General features: G+C 43.4%; 1 protein-coding gene across 2 annotated transcripts in view; it reads right to left on the bottom strand.

Moving 5' to 3' along the window:
• Window positions 1-18106, bottom strand: part of cnc (cap-n-collar) — a 237477-nt gene that overhangs the window by 196171 nt on the left and 23200 nt on the right. The window lies entirely within an intron of this gene.

The raw sequence follows: 18106 nt of genomic DNA, 5'->3' as shown, positions 1-18106 counted from the left end.
TCAATTTACTGGTCGCAGTAGTGTTAGGTCCCGAACAGAGGAAAAAAAAAATGACGCGCTTGGCATAGATGACCCACAGCGACTCACGAAGAGCTACTGATTCCGATCAATAGCGGTGCGGCTTCTTCCTCCTTCTATGGATGTTCATGTGGGCTGCAGCCTGCTGCTTGCAGGCAGCCTTTCGTTGTGTACTGGAGAACAAACCCTAATAAAAATTGTATGGTTAATTTGCTTAACGACGTGTTCTGGGTATCATCCTAACCATTTGTGGAATAGTTCAATGATTTGGGTTATCGTTCGTTTATGGTTATTTTTATTAGGGAAGCCACGTGCCGAAAGCACTGCTGCTGCTGCTGCTGCTGCTGATGCCGACGACCGGACAACACCACGCATGGTGATTGGAACTGAATTCGATCAGCTGTTGTGGGCAGCCTTGTTAGTTAGCTGCTTGCGAGGAGCCTTTCGTTGTGTACTGGAGAACACCACCACTCACCACGCGGTGATTGAACAAACACCGTTTGGTGAAACCGGATGGAATCCAACTTTGAAATCTGTGTTAGGGAAATCGTTTTTCGCAGGCAATCGGTGGTAAATTTAATGATCATAGCAACAGTTGCACATTCGTGCAATTATCAATAGTGATATTTTGAAAAATGATAGAGTCTTAAATTTAACAGATGCGTAGAAATATTTCTGATCGAAATCGATAAAATTATTGAAATTGGTCCAGGGGCAGCTGAGTAATTAACGTTCAAAATCTTTCATAATTTTGTTACATGTTCCTTTTTAGGTTTTCACAAAGTGTACCCTCATATATAAATCACAGGCGTAGTTCTACGTCAAAAATGTATATGCTAGTTTGTTAAAAGTTAGACGCACAATCCATTTTTAGTATTATTTACTAAAAAAGGTGCAACATTGAATAAAAAAATAAGCAAATTACTGGCCAACAGTTTTTACCAAATTTTAGGACAAAGCTTTTACTTTCTTGACAAAAAAATATTACGAAAATCGAAGGGAGGGTCCTCCGAGAAAATCAACGTTTTATTATTTATTGACATGAATTTACTGATTTTTTTCTTTCAGTGTATTTTTTTCTTCAAAGAACATTTAATTACCTACAACTTTTTCTGAGATCTCATTTTGATCAGATAAATCGTTTTCAAGTTAGATTTTTTGAAAAAAAAAATCAAATTCATTTTTATATACGCCGTTTTAACACTCCGAACACGATGATTTCGGTAAAATGTGCAGCGGAAAAACTTGGAATGTTTGAAAAATCATACCTTAGTCATTTATTTACGAATTTCAAATCAATCGGCACCATTTTAAACTACAGACTTTAGAGATTTTTTTTCGCTAGCACAAGATTTAAAATCTATAGATAAATTGCCAAGCAATGATTTTTCAAACATTGCCAATTTGCCGTTACACATTTTACCGGAGGCATCGTGTTCGAAGTGTTTAAAAATTATTCTTGTAAAAAATAATCATATTTAAATGAAAAATTATTCTAATAATATAAGAATATGATTGAATTTTTATATAAGTGAGTTCAAAGTATCGGTTTTGCTCCACCTAGCTCAATCGATTCCAAATCAGGACCTGCTAATTGTCCCACAATATAAGCTCATTGGGTTGCGTCTCATGCTGCACTGATCCTTTGAAACCCGTAAATAGTTATGACGAAATTCTTGGGCGGGGAAAACAAACATTTTACTTTCCCCATAGTAAGTCCCACTTTCATTTCAATCCAAATGAGTTTAATTTTTTGGAGAATGACTAAAGGGTGAACACGAAATTATTGCAACACTTAAAACTGGCTATATCTTTATTCCTACTAGGCGGAAATTAACCAAACTGATTAGTTTCTCTTTGAAGAGTATTGTTTATAACCTGTATCCTGTATATCGTGTTTTACGAAAAATACTGCATATCAATAATTCAACCATATCAAGAGTCATAAACAGGTTCAAGGACCGGTTGACATTGGATCACAAGTACGAAGCAGGAAGGAAACCGGGAGCAGCATGTAGGAAGACGGAGGGAAAGGTGAAGGTAATTTCACCCAAAATCCTAACATTTCAACACAACATATATATCTATATATATCTATTGATTACATAATTCCGAAAAACAATTTTTTATAGCAAGTGAGTGCAAGCAACCCTGGTTGGAACCAGTTCCAATCCAGTGCGAAACCGAACTTTTTGTCAGTGCGAACCTCAACCTGAGCTAGGTTTTAAAAACAAACGAGCAAACTGACGTTTGTCAGAAAACAAGCAGACCCAATCTTGATACCCGATCCAGGTTGGAACTGAATAATAAACGAATTCGCTATAAGGTATCGAGATATTCGTTTCTGCTCGGGAAGAGCTACATGTATTCAAGGTTCAAAACTTCCCAAACCGCGATGAACGCCAGCAAACTGTTGCCAAAACCCGCGCAAGGAAGCTCTACACGGAAATGTTGACCAGATACAGTTGCTGTGTGATGGTTGATAAAAACATACGTCAAAGCTGACTTCCAACAAAAACCAGCATAGGAGTTGTACACCGGAAAAGATAAGTTGAAATTGGATGGTCGTTTCAAGAAAAAGAACATGTCGAAATTTGCATCACAATACCTTGCTTGGCACCTGTGGAAAAATAAGTAAAATATTCATCACAAAGGGCACCATCAATGGTTAAATTTAAAAAAAAATGAATGCCTGCAAAAACGTCTGCTGCCATTTTTGAGGCAACACAGTGAAAAATTATTGTTTTGGCCGGACTTAGTTTGTGTCACTATTCTAAAAGCGTGCTGCAATGGTATGAGGTTGATTCGGTACATTTTGTCTCCAAAGACATGAGCCCACCGAACTGTCCAGAACTACGCCCAATCGAAACCAATTGGGCCTTGATGAAGCGGGAACTCAGAAAGACCAAGAAGAAAGTAAAGGATGCAAATGACATACGGAGGAAACGGATCAAAAATAAGAAAAAGGTACCGGATACGACTATACAAGCTCTTATGGATGGCGTGACACGTGACGTGTCGGACATTTTACCAAACAACCCCCAAACATTGAACATATATGTATACTGAGCTAAATACATGTATAAAACCACCCTACAAATTAGGTTTTTATCTGATTAATACGTGAAATTTGAGAGCAAATTAAATGTGTAGCAATAATTTCGTGTTCGTCCTTTAGCGCTTGATTGGAATCGATTCAACTGGGTTGAGCCAAATCGATATTTTGAACCATCTGTTGTTCAACAGCGAGTGCAAACAAGACTCAAATCCGAAAAATGAATGCCCCCCGAAACCTGACATATCGACCTGACTACCGCCACATCACACGTCTGCTGCTCTCCCTAATCCTAATCCATGCAACATGCGACGTGTGACTCATCTAATTCTCCCACTAATGGTATGGTCGAATTTATGCCCCCCGTTGTTCCTCGCCTTTTACATGTCTTACTTCACGCTCGAGTGAGTGGGTGTGAGAAAATTTTCAGTTTTTCGTTCAAATAATGTAGCTTGTCAGCTGACGACGGACGGAGGAACGTGCGACACGCATCAGCTTTGTAGCGCGCGCTCTTTGTTTACCGGTACCAAGGCCAGATGCGACATTTTTGCTATTTGGTGGACGCCAGCTTGCCTCTCAAAACAAAGCAAACAGGGAAACTTGAAAGGAGATAAAAAGGAAAATTATTACCGTCACCATCAGAATAAAATCGGGCCTGCTAGGATCGCCATGGCTATAGTTCGAAAATATCCACCGGCGGCGTCTTCGTCGGCGTCGTCGTCGTCGCTGTTCGGTTTGGCTGCACTCACGCGAATCAGTGCGAGATGCATTCCGCGTGTGTGTTCAAAAAATGAACCAAACAGAAGGAGAAAAATTTCCGAATAAAAAAGAACACACATTCACATGCGCGGCCAGGGTCAATGTATTTTATTGAGTGCATCTTGCTCCCAGCCTCCCGCTGCGGATTTCCTTCGCCGAGAAAGGAAACAGCAGAGTAAAAAAAATCGGAAAATTTATTTCGGATTTTTTTCACTGACACATCCGTTCTGCATTCGGGGTTCATGACTTTTTCCTATTGCGTTGTCCGTTGTTGCTTTGTCTTACACGAACTGGACCACAGACAGGTCAGACCAAACCAGACGCTATCCCTTCCCCGGTGGCATGTTCCAAGGTGTGACCAATTTTGGAACTGTGCGAAGGCAAACCAGCAGTAGCCGAAGAAACTGCAAAAGTAGGTTGTTTACATCCCGCTCTGCTCTCGCCCTCTCGGCTGAATCTTACATTCAAGGTATATGGATGATGGAATAAGATACAACCGGCTACACCGCACCGCATCACCGCCGATGCATCTGTGCATCGGTTGATGCTGCAGCAGCAGCAACAGTTCAGTAGATGAGATCAGCGCCGTGTCCTCACTCGGACTCAGTTTGGATCGGCTGGCGAGAATGTTTCTGCGTTTTTTTTTTTATTTTGACCGCGAAAGGCCTCTTTTCTCCCCTCCTCAGCAAAATGCAATGACGCGTCGTTGGCGTCGACTGTCTGAGGTGAATTATTTGTGTACTCTTTTTTTGGACAAAGAGAAATCCGCACAGGCACGGTTCTAAAATGCACTTGCTTGTTGCTTACAGACTGCGAGTTACAGTTGCTTGCAGCCGGGGGCAATAATGGTGTTAAATGCGAACACACCTCAGAGTTAGCGGCCAGCGTCAAAGGAAGGTTCGTGTGTCAATTAAAATGCCTGGCAGTAATTATTATTTTTAGGATATGGAATCCAGGTCGGACGGACATCCTTTCGGCGGATCTGCGTTTCTTTGGTTGGTTGGAAATGCTATCCTCTCGTATTTCATCTGTGTGACCTCGGTGTCATAGAGTGAGAAATTGATACTTTTAGAATTTTATGGAGGAGGACGCCTCAAGAATACTGGGCGATGCTAAATGAGTTCATGGTGAGGTGAGTTTGTGTAAATGCGCACTAGTCTTTTGCTATTTTCAGATCAAGTTTATTTCCGTAATGGAAATGAAGTAAGGCGAACATTCGGCATAACTCAGTTATTAATGGGAATGACCCAGAGAACAACCTCTTTGTATAATATTAAAGACTTCCAATAATACCTCTATTATACTTACTGGATCCGTAAAGTTGGCGATAGGAGTTAAACGAAACTAGAAATGGAACAAGTACAGCAACCACAAAGGGTGAGTCATTTTTTTTTAAATAAGATAGAGCTAAACCAGGATGACCACTGGATTTAAGAATTTAAATTCCCGGATTTAAGTAATGTTCCAATTCCACTGGATTTAAGCAATATTTTTCCCGAATTCATATAAAGAGCAGGAGAAAATAACTTATGAATACCAAAACTAGGTATGATAATGTTGGATCATAGCAATCACTGGAACACTATATAAACGGTGCAATTGACAAGTATTGAGGCATTATACGTTAGACCTACACGGTTCGGAAAAGTAGTGTAAATTTCTGTTCAATGTGATGCACATAAATGGAGCGTCATATATCATATAAATTTATATTATAAATCGTTTGAAGTTCAGAGACATTTTTCATGAAATGTTGCACATATTGTATACAAAAGCCCATCTTTGTAAACAACATTGAATACAAGTTGCTCGTGTGCGTTAAATGAAACACAAGTTTACGCGTATGAATGTTTACATCACCAGTAAAATTCAGAATTTTTATCTGTGTAGAATAAAGAAACATCTCTAGTATTTATCATACTATTCCGGAACTACTTTCGAGGACACATCAATTTGGCGACGAGGATTCAAGAACCAGAAGTGATGGCAGAACTTCAGGAAGTAATTCTCCAGATGGCAGCCCTCCTACAGAAGCTAGCGGAGCCCAATCAAGTCCATAGAAACCCGGAGCAAACACTCGAGGCCTTGGCAACAAACATCAGCGAATTTTCGTTCGACCTGGAAAATGGAATAACCTTCGAGAAGTGGTACACCAGGTACGCGGATCTTTTCGATTCGGATGCCAAGAGCCTGGAAGATGCCGCCAAAGTTCGATAGCTGCGGAGGAAGTTGGATACACCGTCACACACCCGGTACACCAACTACATCCTGCCGAAGCTTCCAAAAGACGTCAATTTTGTGGATACGGTCGAAACCCTCAAAAAGATCTTCGGATCACAAACCTCCATCGTCAACAACGATATCAGTGTCTGCAGCTGATGAAAGCAGAAGACATTCTCAGCTACGGAGGCAAAGTCAACCGTGCTTGCGAGGAATTCGATTTCAAGAACGTGAAGATTCCAATTCAAATGCTTGGTGTTTGTCTGCGGTCTCAAAAGCCATTGCTATGCAGACATACGAGCCAGGCTACTCTCCCGGATCGAAGCTGAAACACCAGAAGCTCCCGTAACACTCCAAAACTTGATCGACGACTATCAACGGCTCGTCAATCTCAAGGCGGACACATCCATGATCGAGCGTCAGTCTCGCTCGAAACCAACGGTGCACGCTGTTCAGGAGAAGAAGGGAACCTCTCGACAACAATTCCGTCTTCGAAGCCGGAAGGTAAATCGCCTCGCACACCTTGTTGGCAATGCGGCCAGATGCACTATGTCCGGGATTGTCCATTCTCGAATCATCAGTGCAAGCAGTGCAACCGTATCGGCGACAAGGAAGGCTGCTGTGGCTGCTTCTCCAAACCAAAATCCGTTCAATCCATACAGCGAGCGACATCACGGTAATCTCGAAGCAAACCTGGAACTTGTCTGGGCAAACCTGCAATCAAGAAATCAACCATTGAAGCAATGAACGCCGCTCCATTTGTTGGGTGAGTTCGAGTGCGAAGTGAGAATCAACGGCAAAACTGCACAAGGAAGATGCTTCGTCACAACGGCTGCTAATCTGAACCTGCTAGGCATCGACTGGACCGAACTCTTCTAGCTGTGGTCAGTTTTCATCAATTCGGTTTGCAACCAAGACAAAACCAATCGATCAGCAAGTACGTGAATTTCAAGCACGCAGATATGTTCAACGATTCACTAGGACATTGCAAGAAGCTATAGGTAAAGCGTTTCCTTAAACCTAATGGTCAACCTGTTTTCTGTCCCAAGTGGCCAGTTCTTTCCAACACAATTCCATTGGTCGATGCTGAAATTACACGGTTGGAATCATTGGGTATCATCGAGCCTATCTATTTTTCTGAGTGAGCTCCAATCGTGGCTGTACGTAAACCAAACGGCCGGGAAATTTTCGCCCAACTCAATGGCAGTTCCGCAGCATAGTTGCAGCTCGAGGTGGATGACGATTCAAAAAAGCTGCTCACCATCAATACGCATCGGGGTTTATTCCGGTTCAATCGCCTCGCTCCAGGGATGAAGTCTGCACCGGGAGCATTCCAACGACTGGTTGATGGAATGATTGCGGGAATACCTGGCGTCCGCTCTTTCATTGACGATGCCATAGTATTCGGCCGGAACTTGGAGTCGCATGCAGCATCACTCAACCAGCTTTTCCTACGTCTCAAGTAGTATGGATTCCACGTCAAGGCAGAGCAGTGTAGTTTCTTCCAGTCGCAAATCCGCTACTTGGGACACATCGTGGACCGACAAGGTATCCATCCAGACCCCGAGAAAATCAAAACCATCACTGCAATGCCACCTCCAGCCAACGTCACTGAGCTGCGGTCAACTTCTACGGAAGATTCGTGCGCAACCTACAAGAATTGCGCTAGAAAGAAAGAAACGAAGTGGAAATGGACATGGAGTGTCAGCAAGCTTTCGAAAAGTTCAAGACAGTTCTTCAATCAAATTTGTTGTTGACACACTGCGACCCCAAGCTGCCGATCATCGTGGCAGCAGACGCATCAAGCACTGGCATCGGTGCAGTAATCTTTCACCAGTTTCCCGATGGCATCATAAAGGTTGTGCAACACGCTTCGAGGACACTTGCACCCGCAGAACGTAATAATGGACAACCTGAAAAGGAAGGACTTGCGTTAGTCTACGTCTTGACAAAATTCCATAAGTATTTGCTCGGACGATATTTCACATTGTTGACGGACCACAAGCCATTGCTGTCTATTTTCGGTTCGAAAAAGGGCATTCCACTGCACACTGCGAACAGACTGCAACGCTGGGCACTCACGATGCTCAATTACGACTTCGAGATTCAACATGTGTCCACCAACGACTTCGGATGTGCAGATTTGTTATCCCGGCTCATCGACCGAACCAATCCACCAGAGGAAGAATTTATGATTGCAGCACTCACCATGGAAGAAGATTTGGTAAGCATTCTGGCAGACACAACGGAAAAAGTACCAGTTTCTTTCGCAGCACTTCGAAAGGCTACAGCAACAAACAGCACTCTTCAAACCGTTGCAAAGCATATCCATGATGGTTGGCCCAACAAAACTCTCTTCGATGATGAAGTTCAACCCTACTACAACAGACGAGAATCGCTCAGTGTAATCGACGACTGCGTGATGCTCGGCGATAGAGTCGTCGTTCCCAACATGTTTCGACGAAGGATCCTGCAACAATTCCACCGTGGTTATCCAGGAATGGTTCGTAAGAAGGCAGTTGCAAGAAAACCCTAAACCCATTCCAAGTAAACCCTACGCATGACCTGTAGATGGTGTCTACTTCCTCGTGGTGGTCGACCCGCACTCCAAGTGGCCTGAGGAGCACGTAACCAAATCGACAACAACGAAAGCCACCATCAAACTATTGCACCAGTCATTCGCTACGTTTGGTGTACCCAAGATAATCGTATCCGACAATTTTCAGGACACGAATTCCAAGTATTCTGTATCAATCTCGGTATTCGGCACATCCACAATCCAACGATTTGGCTGAAAGATTTATAGACACCGTGAACAGAAGCCTTCGGAAAATTCGTTCGGATGGAGAAGAAACGCTTGATGAAGCGCTGCAAACATTCCTGCATGTATATCGCTCAACTCCAACCAGCGATCTCAGCGGAAAATCCTCTGCTGAAATGATGTCCGGTAGGTCAATACGTCTCATCGCTGCTGTAGCCTAGCAAGCACACCACCACATCCAGAGGCAGACAAAAGCAGAACGACGCTTTCAACAGGAAACACGGCGCATTTAAGAAGAGTTTCCAGCATGGCGATTTGGTGTATGCCAAGATTCATCAAGCAAATTCTTGGCAATGGGAACCAGCGACGGTCATCGAGAAGGTGGGAAACGTTACCTACGACGTTTTTCTCGGAGATAAGCATAGGTTGATCCAATCGCATGCTAACCAGCTGAAGAGTCGACTTCAAGAAACCAGTCCATCAGAACATTCGACGCCACTTTCAGTATTCTTCGACGAGTTTGGCTTGACTGTTTCAGCAGCAGGCATTCCTCCAGAAGAACCTGCAACTTTTGGACGACTCAGAAATTCTGGAGTTAACGGATTCAGATTTCTCCAATCCAACATTAGACGCCGAATCTGAAGGTATTGACGATCCAGAACCAACAGATGCAATTGAGGAGGCAGCCCATCCGGGAACTCCACTCTTGGAAAGAGGACGGCGTATGATTCAACTTCCGGCCCGTTTCAAACCCTACTGGATGACAAAACCTTAGGGGGGAAATGTTGGATCATAGCAATCACTGGAACACTATATAAACGATGCAATTGACAAGTATTGAGGCATCGTAATCGAAGGGGACCTGAACGCCCGGCACGAGGCTTGGTGGAAGTACCAGCAAAACCAGAACGGCCGCCTACTATTCGACCATTCCCAGCATGGTCTCTATTCCGTCTGGTTTCCGGACGAACCAACCTTCACATCACCGGCGGGCAACCCATCGACGCTGGAACTGTTCTTGGCAAACACCGGATTAGCCAAGCCGGGTGCCGTCAACGACCTGAGTTCGGACCACCAACCGGTGCTGACCGAGCTGGGCTGCAACGTGGCCCCTGCACCGTGCTTGCGGAAGGACTACCATCGAGTCAACTGGGTTCAGTTTCGGCGCGTGGTCGACCGCCACATCGACGACAACCCACCGCTCGACACAGTGGAGGACATCGACCGGGCCCTGGAGGGTCCTCATCAAGCCATATCCGTGGCTGACGAGTTTCTGTGAGGGGTAAGTTTCAAGCAATTGATTTCCACACCAAACTCTTGATTCGGCTCAGAAATGTTCGTTGACGCCAGTTTCAGCGGACTGGGGATCTGCAGCGTAAATACGAAATGGTCGATCTGAATCGGCAGATCGCTTCCAGAATGGTCTCAATCCGGAACGAGAGTTTCGGGCGGCTCGTTCAGAACCTGGACGACCGTTCCAGAGCATTCTGGAAGGTTGCCAAGGTGCTGAAGTCTCACCCCAAGCTCATTCCACCACTTAGAGTCAATGACGAACGGCTTATCACCAACGAAGAGAAGGCCAATGCGATTGGGGAGCACATTGCCCAGTCGCATTTGCTTGGCTCCACAATCTCAAGTCCACTCGAGAACCAGGTTGCGCAGTGCGTCCAGACGTTAGATGCCTCCCCTTGTGCCGTCCTTCCAGAAGAACGGATTACAGAGGAACAAATTTGCTCAGCGCTGAAATACAGTAAGAACATGAAGGCTCCCGGGTTTGACTTTCCAAGCATCTGGAAGGTGGCAAAAATCATCCCGATCCGCAAACCTGGGAAAGACCCTTCACTACCGTCAAGCTACAGACCGATTAGCCTGCTCTCAGCGCTGAGCAAGCTGTTCGAAAAATTGATCCTCAGCCGACTAAACAAGTTTGTGGAGGAACATGACATTCTTCTTCCGGAACAGTTCGGGTTCCGTAAGGGGCATTCCACCAATCATCAGCTAGTGCGGGTGATGAATAACATCCGGAGTAACAAAGCTGTATCCAAGTCCACAGCCATGGCCTTGTTAGACGTCGAAAAGGCGTTTGACAATGTCTGGCACGACGGACTTATATACAAGCTTTGTAACTCCAACTTTCCACCATACCTTGTGAAAATCACCCGTAACTATCTCCAGCAAAGGTCGTTCAGGGTGTCGTTGAATAGTTCCCTTTCGGGACAATTTCCGATCCCAGCAGGTGTTCCGCAAGGGAGTCTGCTGGGACCACTGCTTTACAGCATCTACACGTCGGACATCCCTCCTCTAGGAGACGGTTGCGTGTTCTTTCTGTTTGCAGATGACACCGCGATAGCCGTCAAGGGTAGGATGCCTCGTGAAATTACGAACAAGCTCCAACGATGCCTTGACACCTTTACTGATTATGCCACCACGTGAAAAATCAAAATCAACGCCTCGAAAACCCAAGCGATCATGTTCCTTCACAGACAATCGCCAAAACTTAAACCGTCTCCCTCCTGTACATGCTTTAAGAAGCAATTTGTACATAGTAGGTTAAGTGTATATAGTAGAGTAGGTTAGTTTTAAGCTGTAAATAGTAGTATTAAGTAGTTTCTCTTCAAATTCTAAAAACAAAACGAACCAATCCCAAGGTGGTCGACCGTGTACTACAGGGTGATTCGGAATAGCTGTCCCTTTTAGAAACGGTCATAACGATTGAACGCTTGCATCAATTTTTGATATCATTATATTCCAGATATTCTACATATATAACCTTCAACTAAGCATAGTTTATTTCAGATCTCTCTCCCTTTACCTTAATTACCAGCCACATTTGTCATGAAAATTAATCACAGCTGGCACGCACGCTTTAGTTCCAGCACTTTTTGAGTCCTGGTGATGCGTTTAAGCTCTGACATTGAACGGATTTTCCAAGCATGGTTCCTTTGTACCTCTATAATGATGCAAAAATAAATGTTACATTCTTTCGAAGAGATTTCAGTTTCTAAAAGATAACACACGATTTTTTTACAGATTTATGCCATGCTTCATTATGACGTCAATGGCTGCTTGAAATCACAAACGAATGAAATTTCAAAGCCTACTATTAATACAAGCTGATATTTGTATACATTTAAAACAAAAATACTTGAACATATACCCATTTTACCCATTGAGAATTGAATATTTGTGAAATCGGTGACAGTTATTCTGAATCACCCTGTAAGTCTAGGACTAATTCTGTAAAACAAATTTTGAATTTTGCCCATACCTAAAGATGAAGAAAGCAATTAAATCGCTTAGAAAAATGTATATGGTAATCATCCAAGTTGAACTGAAATAAAGATCATTTAAAAAAAAAGTATTGAGGCATTATACGTTAGACCTTGAATAAAGAAACATCTCTATTATTTATCAAGCTATCTTTCTATTTCGGATCTACTTTCCGGACACATCAGATAACAGCATATCTGGCAACCTAAATATGGTATTGACAAGCCAGAGGTAAAAAAACAAAAATGATACCTCAAAAATGTTCTACGTATAACGAACTAATAAATAATCAGGGGTATTCTACAGCTGTCAAACCACCTACATTCGTTTTGAATCCAAAACGTCTTCGATTCTGACGTTCTGGCACCTACGGGGTTTGACGGGACTGCTACTGGTCCTAATGCCGATTTGGAATGTGATTAGTGAGTTGATAAGTGGGGAGCGCGAAACCCTGAAAAAGTAAGTAAAGGGAATGTTGAAAACGTTGGTAGATCGATTTGGGGCGGAGAGATTCGCGACGGAGCTGAAATCACAGCCGAAGGAGGTTAAGTGGAATTGTAAGATGTTGATTGGTCAGTTGTTGGTCTTGAAGGTGAGCTCCTGAAAGTCGACATCGGTGAGTTGGTTGAAGGATAGGTTTAGCTCTCAGACACGATCCTGTTAACCCAACACTAGAAATAGAATATTTATAGGCTTGGCGGAGAAGAGGTCTCGACGAAGTGTAAAGTGAACGAAGTTTTCCATAGTGTTCAGCTATTGGACCAGTTCGGTAAGTATTTCAACATCGCGATGTTTGCAATAATCTTCACAAAAACTGATCCGAACGCAGCTTTTCGACCTCTATGAGGAATGAATTGATTATAGAATCCGAGCCTACAGAAGGTCGTAAGGCCACCATCTGGCCGTAGTAGTTTAATCAGTGGTCGTCTACCATGTTTGATTCCGTAACGCTTCACCACTTCGTTGATCAGCCAACCGACATTCACTTCCTTGATTCGTTCCTCTGTGTAAATGACATCGATGAATTTGCCTTCGATGATCACTCGGACCATGTCCGGAGGTAGAATCTGCTCCGGTGTTTGCTTTCCTACCATCGACAGCACATAAGCTTTTACAGGTGTTCTCTTGCCGGCACTGCTTTTCGCAAGAGACGTCATACTTCTCTCTATTTGTCCGATCGTTGGACTATCTTACCGTGTGGACATAGTAAACAAGTCTGATTCCGGTTGAAACTCCCACTAGAACGCTGACGACGCATCTATGTCAATGGTTTTCGGGAGAGACTCCTCCCGGAAACGTTTATCAGAATCTGAAGGGCATCTGGACCAGTTTCCTCTGATGATGCACGCTCGCTTCGTCTACTTACCACCGTCACCTGTGCTTCATCCGAGTTCCAGTAGAAGTTATTGTCCTGTCGGAAATTGCAAGTGCCTCCCCGGGAGAACGTTCTAGCTCGAAGCTTCGATTCGGTGGTCGAATCGATAAACTTTTTTTATTTTCAAAATCCCCGCTAATCTTCATATAGCCGTCCTCCGCTTGCAGCCGATTGAACAGTTTCACCTCTCCACCTCGCAGTTGTTATCGTCGTTCTTACCGTTCCATAGTAAACGCCACGGATGAAGTTGTACCACATCCAGCTTTCCGGAATCCATCCGACGGAGTATAGATAAGGAACCGGCATGCACCAGGGTTACAATCAGTCTTCTTGGAACATATTTGGTTGGGTTTGCTTATTCTGGTGAAATTTCCGTGCTGCAGCTGTGATTTTCGTGATCGTTTTCTTGCACAATCACAAAAGTCATTAAATCTTCAGGGTTGCCAAACTCATGGGATACTTGATTGATACGCTTCGGCACAGCGAAAACTATCGGCACAGATTTAGGTGTGCCGAGTTGATTCCCCCTTGCGAACTGTAGTAATTTAAAAATAAAGAGAATCGATCATCGATAGAAAAAGAAGTAGGCTGTGCCCGTGAACAAATGTCAGGTTCGTTTTATCCGCTGTAATTGTTTTTCTCGATAATTGGCGCTGATTTGGTAAAAACCACTTTAGTGAAAAGCCCACCACGACCGAATTTGGAACAACAGTTGATCAAGCACTTAGTGAGTTCAAGTTTGAATTTGAACCAACTGCCTCGTTTGGCACGAAAGTCGTTAATTCCAAGTGCAGAACAGGAAGCCATTCAAACAAGCTCTACCACAGGCCATTTCATATTCATCTTTGTCAAGCAATTGGGATCATTTATTACACGTCACTATGGCTATTTGAATCAAAGAAATTGTGCTGCATTATGAGCCAGCTTAGGAAACACGAGAAGACTGGCTAATTACATCAGATCATTCGGGTAAGACCCTTCCTTTTCATTTGTTTACATTATATTTCAATCCGTATTTATTGACATATAAGGTCCTAACATTTAAATTGAGGAGCTTGGCTAGCTTTATGGCTGCCGCTTTTGCTCACTAAGTAGAAGATCGTGGGTTCACTCCCAAGTTCCTCCAAAACAAAACAATTACTATGGTCTCATCGTCTGCTCAACCGAATTCTGACCCATCTCCTACCCAATTATATAACTCCGTAGCATCTGTGGGGGCGTTGGTGAGTCGCGCATCTTCTCCGTTAAGTAAAGGGTGATACGGTCAAAATTTGGTCAAGGGAAAACGCGTGTAAATCGGTGAAATCGTTTATTTAAAAAATCAAATTAAATTTCTTTTTCAAGTTCAATTAGTATAAAATTCAGGAAAAATATTTAGTTAGGCTTCCGCTTTTCCAAATCCGAATTGCCGGGCCTTACGCTTGACCCCTACCATCAGATTTTGTACAGCCACCTTGTCCACCTTCTTCGCCGCAGAAAGCCAGTTTGCCTTGAACTGCTGCTCGCCCTTAGCAGTTTTTTTGGTATTCTTTAGGTTCCGCTTGACAATAGCCCAGTATTTCTCAATTGGGCGGAGCTCTGGCGTGTTGGGAGGGTTCTTGTCCTTGGGAACCACCTGCACGTTGTTGGCGGCGTACCACTCCTTGGCCTTTTTACCGTAATGGCAAGATGCCAACTCCGGCCAAAACAGTACGGAACAACCGTGTTTCTTCAGGAAAGGCAGCAGACGTTTATTCAAACACTCTTTCACGTAAATTTCTTGGTTGACAGTCCCGGAAGCTATGAAAATGCTGCTTTTCAAGCCACAGGTACAGATGGCTTGCCAAACCAGATATTTCTTTGCGAACTTTGACAGTTTCATGTGCTTGAAAACATCTGCTACCTTTCCCCTTCCTTTTGCCGTATAAAACTCCTGTCCCGGAAGCTGCTTGTAGTCGGCTTTGACGTAGGTTTCGTCGTCCATTACCACGCAGTCAAACTTCGTCAGCATAGTCGTGTACAGCCTCCGGGATCGCGCTTTGGCCGTCGTATTTTGTTTATCATCGCGATTTGGAGTCACTACCTTCTTGTAAGTCGATAGTCCGGCTCGTTTTTTGGCTCGATGCACGGTTGTAGACGATACACCCAGCTTATTTGCGGCATCTCGGAGAGAGAGGTTAGGGTTTCGCTTGAAACTACCGGCAACTCTCTTTGTCGTCTCAGCGGCTTCCGGTTTTCGATTTCCCCCCGATCCAGACTTCCTGGCTGTCGACAAACGTTCCCCAAACACTTTAATTACATTTGTAACGGTTGATTTGGCAACTTTTAGCGATTTTGCCAACTTTGCGTGCGAGTAGCTCGGATTTTCGCGATGCGCGAGCAAAATTTTGATACGCTGCTCTTCTTGCTTGGACGGCATTTTGACAACTGAAGAGTGAATTCCAAAATCAAAATAGGAGCAACATTCTACACACACACACCTTCAAAATGAGGGGTGTTCAGGTTTTTTAAATGCAAAATTGAAAGAAATACGTCAAGTTGATATTGACCAAATTTTGACCGTATCACCCTTTAGATGTTACATCAACAATATCCTTCCTTTCCCCGTAACGGAGAAGATGGGCATGATCATGGGCCTCCCTTAGCTCAGTCGGTAAAGGCGCAGCTACAAAGCAAGACCATGCTGGAGGGTTCGATTCCCGGTCCCGGTCTGGTCTAGGAATTTTTCGGGTTGGAAAATTTCTCGACTTCCCTGGGCATAGAAGTATGATTGAACTTGCCACACAATTTTACCAATGCAAAAATGGTACAGGCATCGAAAGCTCTCAATCAATAACTGTGGAAGTACATCTAGAACACTAAGTTGAGAGCACGCAATAAGCTAATATGCGGTAGGCAATAAGCTTGAAATGCGAAGAAGAAGAAGAATGCGTGATTGTGATTGATTGTATGCCTTAGAAAATCCCGGCGGTGCCGACTGGCTGTTTCAATAAATTGGGAATTCAAATTCTTAATTCCAGTGGCCACCCTGGTGGTTATAAAGTGGTAGATTGATGGAATGATTTTGTTAAGGCAACCTACGAACATTTTAGACTTGGCCAGTTTTTAGCCAGTCTTCCCCGGGGGTACTCGGAACATGACCGGATGTGGACAGTGTGGTCCTGGGTACTCCGAATGACTACCATTGAACTGGGGGTTTGAATGCTTATGTGATTTGATGTATTGCATGATGGGTTTTATTCGTTTCAGGTCGAATTTAGTCTCATCGCCTATACAAACCGGAACATGTTCCAGCCATATCTCCGGAACCAGTTGATTAATTCCAAAAATATTCAAAAGCGTTCTATGAGACCTTCTTCTTCTTCAAATTTCAAGCTGAATGCTGATATCATTTTAGCCTATTGCGTGCTTTGAACTTAGTGTTCTAGATGTACTTCCCAGTTATTAATTGAGAGCTTTTGATGCCTGTACCATTTTTGCATTAGTATAGTTTTAGATAGAGCTGGGCGTAACAGCCTTTGTTAACAATGACTTCTATCGATGATTTCTAGGAAGTCAAGGCACGCTCACGCAAACCAACATAACCGTCGGGTAGGGGAAGTCTTCCCGATGGTGTTGTTGATTTGCGTTGGCAGTTGTTACGCCCTAATTCCAGCTCTATCTAGAATTGTGCGGCAAGTGCAAGTGCCCAGGGAAGTTGATTGATATATAACACTCGGTCTTTTTGACCACGGTTCGATAGTCGATTCTAAGCGGTATGTATACCTCTCTCTGTAAGAAGGGTAAAAACGTAAATCTTGAACTAAGATAACATTTTAGGATTCACTCTTTTTATGAATTCAGAGGAGAATTCTAAAGGAATTTGAGGTAAGTTGGAGAAGCATTACTTTAACAAATTCAGAAGAACAAGAGGTGAATTCCAAGGTAGTTCTGAAGATACTATTATCGGGATTACGAGTTTCAGGGGAATCTAAAGCAACTCTGAAGGAATTTTGACAAATTTAATACTGATACCGTAAATCGGTAAAACCCCGGAATAGCTAAAATTGTAATTAAACGGCGCTTATAAATAATTGTCTAACTGGTACCCCTACACAGGTGCGTAACGCTCTTGGGCACATGGCTATGAGAAGCAGTTGAGAAAATTCTAAATGAACACCGTATAATTGCACCTTTGGCTATCCAAACAAACGGGGTACTACTCAAGATTCTCTCAACGCCATTTTGAGAAGAATTTTAAAGGAATTCTGAAAAAACTTCCCATGCGATGCTGAGGTGAAATCCAAGGAAATTTTGAAAGAATACTTTCGCAATTCTAAAGGGTACACCAAGGGATTTATGAGAAATATTTTAGGGGAATTTTGAGAAAAACTTTGTAGACTAATTAAAGCAAATTCTCACGCGGATTATAAAGGATACGAAAGTAAATGTAGGGTGATTTTCCAGAGTAATCTGGACTGAATTTTTAAAGCGTTCTGCACCGATCTAGGAAAACTGTTGAAGGGAACAAGATTTCGGTGTAACCAGTGAAAGGTATGAAATCTCCAGGCCAGTCTTGTAAGCGGTCACCGTAGTCGACACATTTTCTGTGATAATCGACTGCCTTTGCTTCCGACACAAGCAAAACAAGCTATCAAATTACAGTACTAAACTAAAATGTCATATGACA

Source organism: Ochlerotatus camptorhynchus, unplaced genomic scaffold (genome assembly GCF_037179485.1).
Source record: "Ochlerotatus camptorhynchus isolate MF236.1 unplaced genomic scaffold, CSIRO-AGI_Acam_v1.1 ptg000070l, whole genome shotgun sequence".
In the NCBI taxonomy this organism is placed as follows: domain Eukaryota; kingdom Metazoa; phylum Arthropoda; class Insecta; order Diptera; family Culicidae; genus Ochlerotatus; species Ochlerotatus camptorhynchus.
This window is presented reverse-complemented; position numbering and strand designations above follow the sequence as displayed.